We start from the raw sequence: 18,476 nt of genomic DNA, 5'->3' as shown, positions 1-18,476 counted from the left end.
TGGTTCGAGAATTGGAGCCCCCCTTCTGGCTCTGTGCTGACAGCACGGAGCCTGGACCCTGCTCAGATTCTGTGTCTCCCTCTCTCTGCCTGTCCTCCACTTGCACTCTGTCTCTCACAAAAATAAATAAACATTAGAAAAAAAGAAAAAAAAAACAGGATATATATAAGGTTTGGTACTATCTGCAGTTTTAGCCATCCACTGGAAGGTCTTGGAATATATACCTGTGGATAATGGGGCCTATGGTACATAGAAGAACAGAATGCAGATATTGGCTCTATGAAAGCTTTAAAGCAGGTGAATTTTTTACAAAATTGTAAACCTACTATGTGCCAGGTTGTTTTCTTTTTTCTTTTTTTGGCAGCCCTGAAAAGGGCCTTTATTTGGAGAAAAAGGGGTGATGAGGTTTTAGCCCCCAAAGCCATAGAGGGTGCGGCCCTGGTGCTTGAGCAGGTAGACCACCTCCATGGCCGTGACTGTTTTGCGCTTGGTGTGCTCTGTGTAGGTGACAGCGTCGGGGATTACCTTCTCCAGGAAGACCTTGAGTACCCCCCAGGTCTCCTCCTAGATGAGGCCAGAGATGCACTTGACGCCGCCAAACTGGGCCAGCCGCCAGATGCCGGGTTAGTGATGCCCTGGATGTTGACGGGCAGCACCTTGCGGTGGCGCTTGGCACCCCCCATGCCCAGGCCCTTCCCGCCCCTGCCGCGATCAGACATAGCTGCCTAATAAACATTAAATTTTTTTTTAAAAAGAAAGAAAGAAAGAAAGAAAGAAAGAAAGAAAAAGAAAACCCCAATCGCTGTGCGTGCTGTGCGAGTAGGTCACAGCGATTGGGGTTTTCTTTTCTTTCTTTTTTTTTTTAATTAAAATTTTTTTAATGTTTGTTTATTTAAAAAAATTTTTTTTTCAACGTTTATTTATTTTTGGGACAGAGAGAGACAGAGCATGAACGGGGGAGGGGAAGAGAGAGAGGGAGACACAGAATCTGAAACAGGCTCCAGGCTCCGAGCCATCAGCCCAGAGCCTGACGCGGGGCTCGAACTCCCGGACCGCGAGATCGTGACCTGGCTGAAGTCGGACGCTTAACCGACTGCGCCACCCAGGCGCCCCTAATGTTTGTTTATTTTTGACAGAGAGAGAGAGAGAGAGAGAGCGAGCGTGAGCGAGCATGAGTGGGGGAGGGGCAGAGAGAATCCAAAGCAGGCTCCAGCCTCTGAGCTGTCAGCACAGAACCGGACTCGGGGCTCGAACTCGTGGACAGTGAGATCATGACCTGACACGAAGTCAGAAGCTCAACCGACTGAGCCCCCACCCCCCCAGGCGTCCCAGTTTTTAAAATTTTTAAATGTTTATTTATTTTTGAGAAAGACAGAGAGACAGAGTGCAAGCTGGGGAGGGGTAGAGAGAAGGAGACACAGAATCCGAAGCAGGCTCCAGGCTCCGAGCTGTCAGCACAGAGCCAGATGCGGGCTTGAATTCACAAACCTTGAGATCATGACCTGAGCCAAAGTGGGATGCTCAACTGACTGAGCCGCCCAGGTGTCCCGGGGTTTTCTTTTTTTAATATGTTCTTTCATTCAAGAAGATGCTTTATTCTCCTTCTGGTTGTTGTCTGTCATAAAGACTTATTTTGGGGAAAGGATTTGATGTTGGTTATATTTTAGTTTATGCATTCATTTACCCAGTAAATATTTTTTGAGCAACTGCTATGTAGCAGACACTAAGCTAGGTGATAGGATACAATAGGGAGAAGAAATTAGACAAATCCATGCCTTTTTGGCTTAGTCTAGTGAGGGGCAGAATATAATAATACAAATAAATGTAAGATAAGTTGATGAGCACTGGGAAGGAGATGTACAAAGTACTAGGAGATGGGGAGGAGTTCACCTGGTCATAAGCACCAAGGAAAGTTTCCCTATAAAATGATGCTTCAGCAGAAATGTGAAGGAGTTGGAGTTATCAAAGAGTGAAGAATGATTCAAGTCAAGGAAACAGTATATGCAAAGACTCTGTAATCATAGAGAGTCAAGGGGTATAATATGTATTAAAGTTTTCTTTTGGGGCATCTGGGTGGCTCAGTTGGTTGAGGGTCCAACTCTTGATTTTGGCTCATATCATAATCCCAGGGTTGTGGGATCAAGCCCCACATCGGGCTCTGTGCTGAGTGTGAAGCCTGCTTAGGATTCTCTTTCCCTCCCTCTGTCCTTCTCCCCTGCTTGTGCACTTTCACTCTCTCTCTCTCAAATAAAAAAAAAAACAAAAAAAACAAATATATATATATATATTTTTCTTTCTTTCTTTTTTTTTTTTTGCTTTTGCTGTAATGTTGAATAGGTTTGACTGGGGTTAAAAGGGATACAGGTAGACTGGTTAGGAGGTTTTTAAAATGGACAAAACTTGGGGTGCATGGGTGGCTCCATCAGTTGAACATCTGACTTCAGCTCAGGTCATGATCTCACATCTCCTGAGTTCAAGCCCTGCATCAGGCTCTCTGCTGTCAGCACAGAGCCTGCTATGTAGCCTCTGTCCCTCTCTCTCTGTCCCTACCCCACATGTGCTCTCTCTGTTTATTTTATAAAAATAAACATTAAAAAAATAGACAAAGCTTGGTTAAGAAGGTGGAGAAGATGGAGGAAAACATAATTTTGACCGGATTGGAGGCTGGTTTGAGCATGGAGGTGAGAGAGAGGGAGGTATCATGGATGACTTCTGGCTTTCAGGCTCCTTCAACTGAATGACTAGTTCACTGAAGTGGGGGCTACGGAAGGAAACCAGGTTAGGGGAATTGGTGGGTGTGGGAAGTGGTGAAAGCATGACTTCATTAGACTTGAACATCTTGAGAATCCCAAGAGGCCAAGGTAAGCTGCCAGTTGTATAATCAACTTTGATGCCTGAGGAGACAGAGGCTTGGGCTGGAGATATAAATTTGTGAGTCATCTTTGTGTGGACATTGAGTAGAGAGGGGAGCACCAGGAGAAAGACTATTTTAGAGTGGATTTAAGTAAATGCTCTACTTTCCTATGGGGATAGGTCTTTTTTTTCTTTTCAAAGTTTATTTATTTTGAGAGAAAGAGAGAAAGTGCACTCGCATGCAAGCAGGAGAGTGGCAGAGAGAGAATTCCAAGAAGGCTTGATCCTTGGGGCTCAACATGGGGCTGGGTTCTATGAACCAAGAGATCATGACCTGGGCTGAAATCAAGAGTTGGAAGCTTAACTGACTGAGCCACCCAGGTGCACCAAATGGCTTTGATTCTTGATCAAAGTCTTTCAGGTTTTAGAGCAAATGGACAAACTTAGAAATTGGGCAGAAATATCCCTAAAATTATGACACACAGGTGGACCTTGCTGGGCTTGTTGAAAAGTTAACTGAAAGACATGAAAGACATTTTTTTAAAATGTTTTTTTTAACGTTTATTCATTTTTGAGAGACAGAGAGAGATACAGTGCAAGTCGGGGAGGAGCAGAGAGAGAGAGAGAGAGAGAGAGAGAGAGAGAATCCCAAGCAGGCTCCAGGCCCCGAGCTGTTAGCACAGAGCTTGATGCGGGGTTTGAATTCACTGACTGCAAGATCATGACCTGAGCTGAAGTCAGACGCTTAACTGACTGAGCCACCCAGGCGCCCCTGAAAGACGTTTTTTTAAATCTTTAAGGAAAACAAACTTTTAGCTATCTGCTTGATGGGCAGATGGTGCATATGGAGAAAAGGTCAGGTAAAGTGCCTAGGTCTATAAAGCAAATTAAATTCTGTGTTGGCAAATGAAGTGATTAAAATTATCAAAGATATCCTTTCAATCTAAAAGTAGTTTGAAGGTGTTGTGTGTGTGTGTGTGTGTGTGAAGAATGAATTAATCTAAAAACTAAATTTAAAACATCTTAACTGGTTTTTAGTACATGCACCCAAGAAAATACTATGAAACTTTTTAAAAAGATGAAAGATAATGTGGATAATCTAGATGTATATATTCATAGAAGGAATCCTGTTATATGTTATCAGGTGAAAAAAAGCATGTTGCAAAACATTATTGAGGTATAATCTATTTATTGGCATTTAAAAATTTTTCAACAACACATTTTTCCATTTTTAAATATTCTTCAAAAACATAGTTTTTATTCACTACATAATGCCATTATATGAACTTATTGAGCCATTCCTTTGTTTTTAAAAACTTTCATCTTTATAAAATCACACACACACACACATGGTATAGATTCCTAGAAGTACTCAGTCAAGCTGTTTGAGATTCTTGTCAAACTGCTTTTCAGAGAACCTGTCATGATTTTTCATTTCCATCAACAGTGTACAAAAATGCAGTTCCATTGTACTTAAAATACTTTAAGATACCTTTTTTTAATTTAAATTTTAATTTTTTAAAAGTTGCTTTTTTATTTTGAAAGAGAGAGAGGACAGGGGGAGGGGCAGAGAGAGAGAGAGAGGGAGAGAGAGAGAAAGAGAGAATTCCAAGCAGGTTCCATGCTGTCAGCGTGAGCCTGATGTTGGGCTTGATCCCACAACTGTGAAATCATGACCTGAGCGAAATCAAGAGTCAGATGCTTAACTGACTAAGCCATCCAGGCGTCTCTAATTTTAATTTTTTAAAATAAAGTTTATTTATTTATTTTGAGAAAGAGAGAGAGAGAGAGAGAGAGAGAAAGCAAGCGGGGGAGGGGAAGGGAAAGAGGGAGAGAGAGAATCACAGGCAGGCTCTGCACCATTGGCACAGACCCTGAGCTGGGGCTTGAACTTGTGAACCATGAAATAACGACCTGAGCTGAAGTCTTCAGCTCAACCAAATGAGTCACCCAGGTGCCCCAACTTTTTTTAATTTTAGAGAGAGAGAGTGCATGTGTGCGAGTCGAGGACAGGGGCAGAAGCAGAGGGAGAGAGAATCTTAAGTAGACTGCAGGCTCCATGCTCAGCACGGAGTCTAATGCGGGGCTCGATTCCACAACCCTGGGATCATGACCTGAGCTGAAATCAAGAGTCAGACACTCAACTGATTGAGCCACCCAGGGGCCCCTAAAATACCTTTTCAAAGTTAATAGGAGAAATAGTATTTTAATATCATTTGTAGTTGTGTCATTTGTGTTACCAGTAACATTCAAGTTTTTTGTCGTGTATCAGCCACTTACATTTTTATTTGAATAATTTAAAGTTCTTTTTTTAAGTAATTCTTAAGCTTTACCTATTTTTCTATTGTTATAGTTATTTTAAAAATTAATAGACTTTTTTAAAGCAGTTTTACATTTATATAAAAATTGAGCAAAAAGTAGAGATTTCCCACGTACCACTTCTATCTACTCTCTCCTCAGTTGTGTTAGTATGGTATATTTGTTAAAATTGATGAGCCAGTATTGATATATTATTATCAACTAAAGTTTATAGTGGGTTCACTCTTTTTGTTTTACATTCGATGGGTTTTGACAAATGTATGACATATATCTACCACTATGGTATCATACAGAATAGTTTTACTGCCCTATAAAAATCTGCATTCATCTATTCAGCCCTCCCTCCCCCATAGTTTTTGGCAACGAATCATTGTTTAATGGTCACAACAGTTTTGTCTTTTCCATGATATCACATAGTTGGAATCATACAACATGTAGTCTTTTCAGACTGGCTTCTTTGACTTAGCATTATGCATTTACGTTTCCTCTGTGTCGTTTCATGGCTTGAGAGCTCTTTTCTTTTTAAAGCTAGCTAATGTTTAGTCAATTGAATGGATATTCCATGGCTTATTTACTCACCTATTGAAGAACATCTTGGTTGTTTCCAAGTTTTGGCAATTATGAATAAACCTGCTATAAACAATCGAGTGTTTGGGCATAATTTTCAACTAATTTGGGTAAATACCAAGGACTGTCATTGCTGGATCATATGGTTAAGAGTATGCTTAGCTTTCTAGAAACTGCCAAACTGTCTTCCAAAGTGGAGTTTTGCATTCCCATCAGCAATAAATGAGAATTGTTGCTTATAGTACTTTTTGAAACCTGTTAATAGTAATAACAATAAAAAAATCTACACATAAACTAATTGTCTATGAAGGAGAACCATTTGTTTGTTGTACATGGAGCAGAGCATCCCTCCTCCCCACCAGCTTATTGACAATATTTTCACACTCATTTTCAGTAGATAGTTTTACTTCACTGTGAGGATCTGCCTGTAGTCAAATTCCTCCAGAATTCTATTTTTGATATTGGATGCTTTTGAATTATTTTCTGGGCTGCCTGTGTGGCTCAGTCAGTTAAGCGTCCGAGTCTTGATATCTGCTCAGGTCATGCTTTCGAGGTCATGAGTTCGAGTTGGGCTCCCCACTGAGTGTGGAGCCTGTTTGGGATTCTCTATGTCTCCTTCTGTCTCTGCCCCACCCCTGCTTATGCTTTCTCTCTCTCTCAAAATAAATAAATAAACATCTTTTAAGAAAAGGAATTATTGGGACGCCTGGGTGGCGCAGTTGGTTGAGTGTCTTTCTTCAGCTCAGGTTATGATCTTGTGGCTTGTGAGTTCGAGCCTCGCATGGGGCTCTCTGCTGTCAGCACAGATCCTGCTTCAGATCCTTGATCTCCCTCTCTCTCTCTCTGCCTCTCCCCTGCTCTCCATCTCTTTCAAAAATACACATAAAAAAAAGAATTATTTTCTAAACTTTAGTAAATTCATATGCTGCACTCAACAATACCACACAGAACACATGTCAACATTTTGCTACTTTGTTACACAATAGTAAAATCTCTCACGTGTCAATTTTATAAATAGGTAGGCACAATTAACTTCAGTGTGTAAAACAACCACAAAGACTTTGACTGTGCCCAGCTGGGTCATTTTTAGGTTCAACAAGATATTTTGTGAATGTAATTTTCCTATTTCTTATCTAAACATTGAAAAGAAACAGAATGAGACCTTTAATATTATCAGGGCAGGGCTCATCTGTCCCCTCCTCACCCCTGTATCTAGGAACTCCCAGGACTGTCCTGCAGAAATGAATTCATTTAGTCATAGACTCTTGAGCCGCAAACACTCTCAAAGGGCTTTTTAGTTCAGTCATAAGTCTGACCCAATTTAAGTCATACCTGACACAGGATGCTTGTCCTAATCTTCCACAATTTCAGATGTTCTAGTCTTCCAAAACAGACAGGTTCACGAGTTTTTCCTTCTTTAATACATTCTTCATTAGGTCAAAACAATCTTCTTACCTGTAGTTAAAAAATCATTTCTGTGTGTGTGTGTGTGTGTGTGTGTGTGTGTGTGTGTGTGTTTTCTAAAACATCCATGAGCATTTTTCTTAAAAGTTGCCAAGAGAATAGAGCTTAAATATTCTCACCATAACAAGGAAAAATGATAATTATGTGAAGTAAAGTTTGTGTTAGTTAACTTTATTGTGGGAAACATTTTTCAATATATATGTGTATCAAATGATCACATTGTACATCTTGAACTTATACAGTGTTACATGTCGCTTATATCTCAATAAAGCTGGAAAAAATGTAAATCCCTTAGTACCTAAAGACAGATTCCCTCCACCCCCTACCTCGGCTTTTATGTCATTATTCCTATATATGCCTTCCTTTTTATTTCTGGCATTTGCTCTTGTTCTTAAACATACATACAATACACCAGAAGGAATGATTCATTTTTCCCTGGGGCTACTGAACAAGTTTTTATTTAGGAGGTGATTTTTAGGATTTAAAGGATTTTAGGAGGAAGAAAGGGTTGCAAAAAGAGAATTCCAACTAGTATGAGACAAGGATGTGAGCATGACAGAACACGTCATGTTTGGGAAGTTTCAAGGTCTCCTTTTGTGGCTAAAACACAGTGTATTTATAAGAAGATGTGGGGGGAAGTTATGCTGGAACCAGACAGTGAAAGGCCTTGGGCTACTCTTGGGAGGTGGATTTTAGCTATGGGAAAAGACTGGGAAACAACTAGGTTTAAAAGTGAATTCTGGAGGTCTATACCATGTGGAGGGCATTTTGGAGCGGGAGAGCATGCAGGCAGGGAAAAAGTTATAAGCCCATTTCTGTTTCCAAGTGGAAATAGCTAAGGGCTGGAAATGAGGCAGTTGCTTTGGGATTGAGAAGGGAGACTTTTGAAGGATGAACTGACAGGTGATAATGCCTAAATAATTGTTTCCAGAATTCTGGTATGGGCAAGTGGTTGGTTGTATGCCTTTCTTTCTTTCTTTCTTTCTTTCTTTCTTTCTTTCTTTCTTTCTTTCTTCCTTGCTTCCTTCCTTCCTTCCTTCCTTCCTTCCTTCCTTTTTTCTTTCTTTCTTTTTTAATGTTTATTTTTGAGAGGGGGAAGGGAAAGAGGGGGGCAGTGGACATAGGACCCAAAGCAGGCTCTGTGCTGACAGCATTCTGATGTAGTACTCAAACTCAGGAACCATGAGATTATGACCTGACCCAAAATCAAGAGTCGGACACTTAACTGAATAATCAGGTGCCCCTATTTATGTTATTTTACTTTCATGCTTTCTCTTTCTGAAATGTCCTCTCCCATTCAGTCTTCACCATTCATCTTTCAAAATGGTTGGAATCGTTTCCTGTTTAAAACTTTCCCTCCCTATTTCACACAGAGAGTTGACTTCTCCCTCGTTTGGGTTCCACTATATCCCAGCAAGATTGACATTTTATTGCACTTATTTAATATTTGTCTCCTTTTCCTAGATACTATCTCACAGAAAGGAGAGATCATGAATTTTTACCTCTATAGCCTCAGTACCTAGAGTAGTGCCTGACACATAGTTGCAATGGGAAAACATTTGTTGAATAATAAATGAAATGGCAGATAAGGGAGATTTTCCAGTTATGTCTTTGCTGACTTCCATACACTGTAGATCACCAGGAAAGGAAAGTGGTTCTATGTCTATACAATGGGATGATAGACACTCACACTACCTGTGGAGAAGGTTGAGATAGTGGAATGAAAGCTCTTAGGGAATTATAATACAAATAAAACTCTTTATTCCTATATTATGGGGAAATTGCTTCTTCCACTGATAAGGGTGCATCCAGATGGGAATACTGGTTTTACCTGCAACTTGTCTACAAGAAATCTAGAATGTTCAGGATGATTTGGGAAGAAGTTATCTTGAGGGAAGTAGGGTTAAGACAGACTTCACAGAAAAAGAGCAAAATTTCCTTAGGAGCACGTTCTTGGCTTTTTTGGAGGTTTGGTTAATCCTGGGAGGAAGACCTCATACCGTAATTTCTAGGGATGAATCTGCAAAGTCCATAGGTGGGAGAAGTACCTGTTCACAGAGGCTCTGCCCACAGCTAGACTTCGGTGCTGTTTCAAGATGCAGAGTCATGGACTTGCATCTGTGTGAACCCAAGACCCCAGCCTGGCACTGTGAAGGACTGACTGTGACCTAAGTACTGGGGTGTTGGGGCCTGACAGATACCCTCTTGCTCTGGCCATTTCAAGTCCTCAGCTCATCCTATGTGTAACTGAAGTGAAAACATGTGGCCCACGCTTCGCGCCAAACACCTTTATCCTCTGCTATTCTGCCATGCCATTTGGAAGCCAAGAGGCTGTTTTGTCTCCAGTTCCGTTTTGCACTGAGTATCACTGAGCACTTAATTCACTATTAGGCAAAGACCAGAAGGGAGAAACAGATTTCAAAACATTTAAAAGTATGTAAGTGCCAAAGTGCTTTTTCTAGGGATAAAACTAATAGCAGAAAGTGGGTTTTCATCCAAGAGTTTCTGGAAGACAAAAGCCATTCATTAGAACACAGCTTGATTGAACCTGGGGGGTATGGTGGGTGGGGACATGGCGTTGAAGTTGGGGGGCACGGAGGGGAGTGGGCTCTGTGTAAAATTGAATGCGGTCTCAGAATTTAAAACGATATCATGTGTGTCGAGGTAACTTCCCCCACTGTGTCAACCACACTACACTTTTACGAAGAGTAGTTCTAGATCTTAACTATAATTTCAGGCACATTTTTAGTTCAAACACTTAAAAAAAATCCCCGTTCTATTAAAGCCGTTATGGATGTTTTTGCTAACGCACAGATCCAAGTTTTTAAAAAAACCCAAGGAGGCCCTACAAAAATTAGAAAGAATTAATTACCTGCTTCCCCCAATTCCCTGCCTTTTAAAAATTAAGCATTCTAAGAAGACATATGTGAGTGGCTAGCATATAAACATTAGTTGTTCTTTTCTGTGCTCTCATATTTCTGCGTTCCATCCTCCTTTTTTTTTTTTTTAATAGCATATTGCATTTAATTGCATGTTTCCACATCCATCTCCCTCATTAAACTTGAGCTCATCTGGGACAGGACTGAGTCTCACCCATCTTAGGCTCATCAGTGCCTATGTTATGAGTGTGGCTATGAAGAGTTGTTTTTCAAAAACTATTTGTTGAATGAATGAAACATCATTTTTAGCTCTAGGCCTTTGTTTTGCTCTCGGCCTAATTAGGTAATTTTTAATTCATAACAAGCGCAGGCTCTTAATCAGATCAAAGGAGGCTCAAGTTCATTTTTAATGAAAGAGGTACAAATTAAAACTCTGCTGAGGTACAACGTTGTCATCTGTCATACCCTTGTATATGTAGTACATGCAGTATTAACACTTTGTTAGTTGAATACACTAATAGTATTTCTAGGGAAGGCCTTTGGCCATATCTATCAAAATTACAAATGAACATGCTTTTTGACCCAGAAATTCCACTTCTAGGAACTTGTCTGGCAGATATTCTTTCACAGGAGGCAATGACACTTGTGAGAACACTGACTGTGGCATTGCTTGCAGTAGCAAAAACCCAGAAATGAACTCAATGTTCAGAATAGGGGACTAGTTAAATAAGTAATGGTACATGCATACAACAGACAATCTAGTCCAGAGGAAAAAAAGAATGAGGCAGTCTGTATATACTGATAGGGGATAATTGGTAAGATCTATTATTAAGTTAAAAAATAAAAAACAAGACTCAAGGGGCGCCTGGGTAGCTCAGTCGGTTAAGTGTCCCACTTCCACTCAGGTCACGATCTCAGAGGTCATGAATTTGAGCCCCACATCGGGCTCCGTGCTGACAGCTCAGAGCCTGGAGCCTGCTTCGGATTCTGTGTCTCCCTCTCTCCCTGCCCCTCCCCCCACTCACACTATGTCTCTCTCTCTCACTCTCAAAAATAAACATTAAAAAAAAATAAATAAAAACAAGATTCTAGACAGCATGTACCATGTGCTACCATATATTACATGATGATAAGATGCCTAGGTATATTTGCCTGTGTATGCATAGCTATCTCTGAATGGACTCACCAACCCCAGCGATACGGCTACCTGTGGTTTAGGGAACCAGTTGGATCAATGACAGGGAGCTATGGTTTCTGTCACCTGCAACACAAAAAGTCCTATTTTGCCCACTTTTTAAACCCTTTACCATTTTCCTATCACTGTTAGGATTAAGCCCAAAATCCTTCTCAAGGCCTACAAGGTGCTTCAAGACAGAACTCCCACCTACCTCCCCTGTCTCATTTTTAGCCCCTCTCCCTCCTTGCTTGGTTTTCTTTCAGTGTCTCAAACACCGTTTGCTTTCCCGTCTCGTGGTCTTTGCAGATGCTGTTCCTTTGCTTGGAAAGCTCCTCCTCTCACCCTCCCCTGCCTAATTCCTAGTTGTCCTTGAGGTAACAATGTTGAGGCCTTTGAGGCCGTTTCATCAAAGAGACTTTTGCTACCTCCCCAGGCTAGTGTAGTCTCCTGATAGATGCTCCCATGACCCCCCAAAGTTCTCTCTCATTACCAAACATGACAATTAGAAATGATACATTATTTGCTTGAAGTCTGCTTTCCTCACTAAGTCACAAGCTGATGTGTATTGTGGTTACCTTTTTACATGTACCTAGCACAAAGCAGGTGCTTATAAACCCTTGTGAAGGGAAGAAATGAAGGGTGAAAGCAAGGGAGGAATGAAGGAGGCAGGGCAGGAGGAAGTAGGAAAGGCAGCCAGGTTAGGGAGAGGGGAGGGAAGAAAGGAAGGAACTACGAACACATTAAAGGCCATTGTAGAGAGCTGTCCCCATGTGCGTTCTTCATTAGTAAGTAGCTAGCAGGCTCAGTATTCTCAGATTAATTTGAAAATTATAATGTTAACTCCATGACCTTAAAATTAATATTTTATAAAATTGATTATTTTGGTTTATTGTTCAATAATAAGGAATTTATCACCACTGATGGATGCTTGTTTTACGTTAGCCTAGATATCATGTTATTCTGAATATTTCCTTTTTTACCACTGAGGGGCAGTAGTAACCTTTTCTCACACAAAAGGTTAAGATTTCTATTTTTTATGAGTGGGAAGATGTTGTATACATGTTAGGACTTCAGGCTATTTTAAATATTCAACATATTTTTATACTGATGCTGCTGCTTACATATGAATCACACGGGGTTTTGATTGTATTTAGAATGAGATCAAGCCTCTTCCCCAGCCTCCAAGGCCCTGAATGAGCTCTAGTCACACTGGTCCTCTCACAAGACCATCCTCTTTCAAAGCCTTATCACTACTCCTTTCTCCCTGGAACTCTGTCCTTATTCAGATCCCTGCAATTCATCAGGGCTTTCCAGATCTCTCCATGGAAAGTAGCTTTCCCAGGGGCCAGACAGGTTTTATGAGTCCTGAGGCTTATACAATTTGAGAAAAAGAATACAAAATTATGAGTATAGAAATTCACACAAAAGTGAATATTTATTTAGAATAAGAAAAGGGGGCACCTGGGTGGCTCAGTCAGTTGAATGTCCAACTCTTGATTTTGGCTCAGGTTAAGATCCCAGGGTCATGGGATTGAGCCTCACATTGGGCTCTGTGCTGAGCTTAGAGCCTGCTTAAGATTCTCTCTCTCTCACTCTCTCTCTCTCTCTCTCCCTCTCTCTCTCCCACTGCCCCTCCCTCGCTCACACACATGCTCTGTCTCTTTAAAAATAAAATAACACGATGAAGTAATTTTTAAAAAAGACTAAGAAAAGAAGTCACAACAAAGGACAAAATGAAAAAGCTGACACATACCCCAAATGTTAGGAAAGCCAGAAAAATAACATATGTTTTTATTAATGAACTGCCTGACATAATATTTTTTACTATAAAATTTTGGCTCCATACTCTTCAATCACCTTTTCCTATGACATTGATGGTGTCACACATCTCTCTATGCAGTGAATACAAGGATAGTTCAGTCTTTGGAATAGTATCATTGATTGAAATGTGTATTTATGATTGAGAGTTTAGAAAAGTTTCTTGGGTTTCACTACTCATTATTGGTAATGGCATGTAAATTTTTAAGATTGTTGTCAAAATCTCTATTAGGTTTTTTTCATATATGGGCCCTAAGACTTTAGGACATTCTAAGTGTTTTGTTTGGGGATGTGTGGGGGTGTGGCATGTGTGTGCACATGGGACCCTCCACACCAGTGGCTACCATTCCCCCAGGGCTCAGAAGAAGCCTGTGTAGATGAGGAACTCCATTAGTTTCATGGTCACCCCTGCGCCCCCCCACACTTCTGTCCAACTTCCCAATTAATTGTTATCACTTCACTTGGTTTTCTTTGTTTAAAAAAAATTTTTTTAAATGTTTATTTATTTTTGAGAGATAGAGAGAGAGACAGAGTGTGGGTGGGGGAGGGACAGAGAGAGAGGCAGACACAGACCCGAAGCAGGCTCCAGGCTCCGCGCCGTCAGCACAGAGCCTGACACGGGGCTCGAACTCACGAACTGTGAGATCATGACCTGAGCCGAAGTCATTCGCTCAACCCATTTGCTTAACTGACTGAGCCACCCAGGAGCCCCTTGATTTGGTTTTCATTGTCCTCAGCACTTCACACAATCCAAAATTATCTTAATTGGGCATTTGCCTGTTTACAGATGGCCTTCCTCCACTGCAATGTAAGCTGGCAAGGAAGAGAGCCCTGAACAGTTTTGTTCCGGCTGTGCTCCCAGAGCCTCCCATAGGCTTGGACTAAGGAGAGGGGTTCAACCATTTGTTGAATGAATGAGTGAATGAATTAACGTGGGATTTAATATCAATCTCTAAAATTTGTTCTTAGAATTTATGAATGTTGATTTTTCACAAGAGCCATTTAAAAAAACTTAATTGCATATCAAGTGTTATGAGCAATAATTATGCTAATTGGATAATTTTCTGAAATGGCACATTTTACGTGATATCATCACAATGTGTTCATTTCTTTGACTAGAAGTTTTGAAACAGAAAAGCCACAGATTCTTTAGTGTGTGTATGGACCTCAGATATTTGATAGAGCAGCATTCAAACGTTCTTGCTCCATTAGCCCACCAAATAATTTAAAAACAAAACAATTGACACCTGCACACATTTTAAACTTATTATTTTTTAAAATCATAAATTTAAATATTTTGGCAAAGGATGTAATTTCTGACAGTGTAAATTGACACTTCAATTGTATTAATTAGAAGCAAAATACCAAATGGATTTGATTCCTGCATTCGTTTATTTTAAAAATACATTGATGAGCTCTTCTTTAACAGCAGAAAATATAGTTTTCATTTTGCTCCCTTAAATCTGTATTTTCCTCCCACTCCTCCTCCTTTCATGTCAAATATATATTTTTTAATTTTTAAAAATGTTTATCTATTGTTGAAAGAGAGAGAGACAGAGTGTGAGTGGGGAGGGGCAGAGAGAGAGAAGGAGACACAGAATCCAAAGTAGGCTCCAGGCTCTGAGCTTTCGGCACAGAGCCTGACACGGGGCTCGAACCCATGAACCATGAGATCATGACCTGAGCCAAAGTCTGTCGCTTAACTGACTGAGCCACCCAGGTGCCCCAATGTCAAATATTTTTATGCCTGAAAGTCTTCTATGGATAGACCCATCAAACTTTTTTACTACAAAAATATGTATATACATTTAAATCTAAATTTTTAAGGTTTTTGTGATCATAGGCTCAAAGTATTAAAAAATTTTTTGGATTCAGTTATTATAAGTATTATTGATACATAGATTGAAATATAAATATATGACAAATTACGATATTAATTATGAAAAGTAAAATTTTATTAGCAATGCATTTCTTTTTTTTTAAGTTTATTTATTTATTTTTAGAGAGACAGAGACAGTACGAGTGGAGGAAGGGGGAGAGAGAGGGAGAGAGAGAATCCCAAGCAGGCGCCATCAGCCCAGAGCCCAGTGTGGGACTTGAACCCACGAAGCCCCGATATCATGACCTGAGCTGAAACCAAGAACCAGATGCTTAACCTGCTGAGCCACCCAGGAGCTCCACAATGCACTTCTTAATCAGATGGGTAGAACTAATTTTTCTGTAAGTTTATGTATCCACATTTGAATATTATTTATTGCAAGAATTACACAGACTTTAGCATAGAGTCTATGCTTATTTGTTGTTTTATAGTTGTAAGTTCTGAGAAAACATACTGACATAAACAAGCAGATGGGAAAGAATGTTTTGTTATAGCACTACTACTCAGTTCTTCAAACTTGCTGGTTTTACAGTAACATATCATCAATAGTTATTGTTAATGCACTCTCAGCTAACATGTCTTGCTTTTATATTGATAGCAAAGAATAAGGAACTTACCTGAAAAGTAAAAAGATTATTTAATCAGCCATTAAAGTCATTCACTTTGTCAACACCAGCATTTAAGAATCTGTCTCTGTGTTTGGTGCCTCAGGGATTTTCCCATCTTTGGACAATCTTGGGGTTTACAATGAAATGCCACAGGTAGATTTGGGATGAGTGAAACGTGTGCTTTTTAAAAATTTTGATGGTGGGGAGTAATTATTAAAGGAGAGATGGTAAGGAGAGATGGTCCACAAATACTTGGACCACATGTATGTTTCCAGGTGGATTAATGGCAGGAAACAGTCCTTTCAGATGCAGGTTGAGAATCTGAAATTGATGTCCTTCAAATGACCTCTGTTTGTGTACCCAAGTGGAAAATGTCAGAGTCACATGGCAGTTGGAAGACCATGTGTTCTGAACCTATTTCAGAACGAGGTGTCCCTCTACTACACACCTTCCCTAGTCCTTCATTCTTGTAGCAATTACTGTTTTCTTTAAAAAAAAAAAAAAAAAAAAATGCTTGGGGCGCCTGGGTGGCGCAGTCCGTTGAGCGTCCAACTTCAGCCAGGTCACGATCTCGCGGTCCGTGAGTTCGAGCCCCGCGTCAGGCTGTGGGCTGATGGCTCAGAGCCTGGAGCCTGTTTCCGATTCTGTGCCTCCCTCTCTCTCTGCCCCTCCCCCCGTTCATGCTCTGTCTCTCTCTGTCCCAAAAATAAATAAACGTTGAAAAAAAAAAAATGCTTGAGGTGCCTGGGTGGCTCAGTAAGCCTTTGACTTTGGCTCAGATCATGATCTCATGGCTTGTGGGTTCAAACCCCACATCGGGCTGTGTGCTGACTGCTCCGAGCCTGAAGCCTGCTTCAGAGTCTTTGTCTCCCTCTCTCTCTCTGCCCCTCCCCCACTCTCTCTCTTTCTCTCTCTGTCTGTTTCTCAAAAATAAATAAACATTAACAAAATTTAAAAAGTGCTCAATTATAATTCGCTTGTAAAGTTCCAGCAACTGCTGTCAAGGCTAAAATATGAATAAGCTGCAGAAGGAAAAGAGCGTTAGGCTCTGGAGGTATGCCGTGTCAACTTCTAGAATCTGCAACTTATTCTCAGGATCTGTGGTTTATCTAGGAGTGTCACACTTGACAACTGTAGTAAGAGCATCAAGGGTGACCAACAATACTTAAAGGCAATTAATAAGATGATGATTACTTCCAATCACATCCACCAATGTAACATACTCTTTTAGAAAAATAAGCTGAAATTAAAGTACAAATCCAGTATTCAGTGATTCAGTTTCAATTCACCGAGCAAATATTTATTAAGAGTCTACCATGTGCCAAGAATGTACTGGTTGTTAGAGATTTTGAAATTAATTCTTAGACTAATTAGCTTCTTGCAGAAAGGCATGTACAGGGTGATTAAGAGCAGCCGATTCTGGGGCCACCTCTGGCTTAACTCAGCTCCATTTTTGTGGGGGAGGGGGCTTTAGGCAAGCCACAGTTTCCTTTTCTGAAAAATGGAAATAATAATATGTAGTTTATAGTATTACTGTAGGACTCAAGGAGATAGTCATGCAATAAACACTCAGAAAGTGGTAGTTATTATTATCAGCACTGTTTTTATTGCTCCCTCCACCCCAGCCCCTGGCCTGGTATCTGCACCTAGGGCTAGGCAGTCAATAAATGCTACTGACTCAACAAATAAATGGACAAATAATAAATAACAAACATTTTAATATGCCACTCTATTTGTAAACAAAGGCATTACATTGTGGGCAAAACAGGTTATTAACAAATGTACAGTTTTATTTACAATATTCAGTTTCACTCTAATGCCAAATAACATATTTATTTCTCCCTTCTATTCAATGAAGTCATAGATTTACTTTCAGTAAGACTTCTATGTTTTAAAACATTCTCCCGTCATTTTTTTTTTTTTTTAACAGAATCTGTGGGCATGAAAATTATTGCAGGCTCTTTTTTTTTTTTTAATTAATTTACTTATTTTGAGAGAGAGCAAGAGAGAGCAGGAGCGAGTGTGAGTGGGGGAGGGGCAGAGAGAGAGAGGGAGAAAAAGGATCCCAAGCAGGCTGATGCGGGGCTCAGACTCACCAACCCTGAGATACGACCTGAGCAGAAATCAAGAGTCGGATGCTTAACTGACTGAGCCACGCAGGCACTCCTCTTTTAAAATGGTACATAATAGTTCCAGGAAATCCAAAAGTTTCCTTGAGCTATATGGACCTGTTGGGAAAAACATTTCACATTTTTTAGGATTCCCAGGTGGAAAGGGAGAACCCATGCCATAGTGCCCCGTTGAAGTGAGAGTTTAAAGGACCACTGAGGACATTACTGTAGAGTGTTTTTCTCGCGCCAATTTGGGGGCTGGTCTGGTGGTAGTAAGGGGCAATTCTTCCCCTTTCTGAAGTGAAAAGCCTAACCCCCCGGGCTCCAGGGCCCAGGGATCCCTTTCTGTTTGTTCCCCTATCCCTGCCTGTACTTTCACTGCTCTGTTTATCCCATCCAGGGACAACCCCTGCAGTAGTTTGGAGGAAAGGATGGGAATGTGTGCCTTGCAAAACACATTGTAGGGCTCCCACATCCTACATACAACTATTACTTCAATTTTGGTTATGTGAACATGCTCTTTACATTGACCTGGATCCTACTACTTGCTTTTAATCATATTGGGTGGGATGCCTGGGTGGCTCAGTCGGTTGAGTGTCTGACTTCCACTCAGGTCATGATCTCACAGTTTGTGAGTTCAAGCCCTACGTTGGGCTCTGTGTTGACAGCTCAGGGCCTGGAGCCTGCTTCAGAGTCTGTGCCTCCCTCTCTGTTTGTGCCTCTCCTCACTTGTGCTCTCTCTCTCAAAAATAAATAGACATTAAAAAATGGGTATTGGGTTATTAAAATTCAGAAACATAA

At 40.5% G+C, this 18,476-nt stretch overlaps 1 pseudogene; it reads right to left on the bottom strand.

Annotated features, from left to right (window-relative positions):
* Positions 1-384: 384 nt before the first annotated feature.
* Positions 385-753, bottom strand: LOC106974805 (histone H4-like; annotated as a pseudogene).
* Positions 754-18,476: the final 17,723 nt, after the last annotated feature.

This window comes from Acinonyx jubatus, chromosome A1 (genome assembly GCF_027475565.1).
Source record: "Acinonyx jubatus isolate Ajub_Pintada_27869175 chromosome A1, VMU_Ajub_asm_v1.0, whole genome shotgun sequence".
NCBI classification, from domain to species: domain Eukaryota; kingdom Metazoa; phylum Chordata; class Mammalia; order Carnivora; family Felidae; genus Acinonyx; species Acinonyx jubatus.
This window is presented reverse-complemented; position numbering and strand designations above follow the sequence as displayed.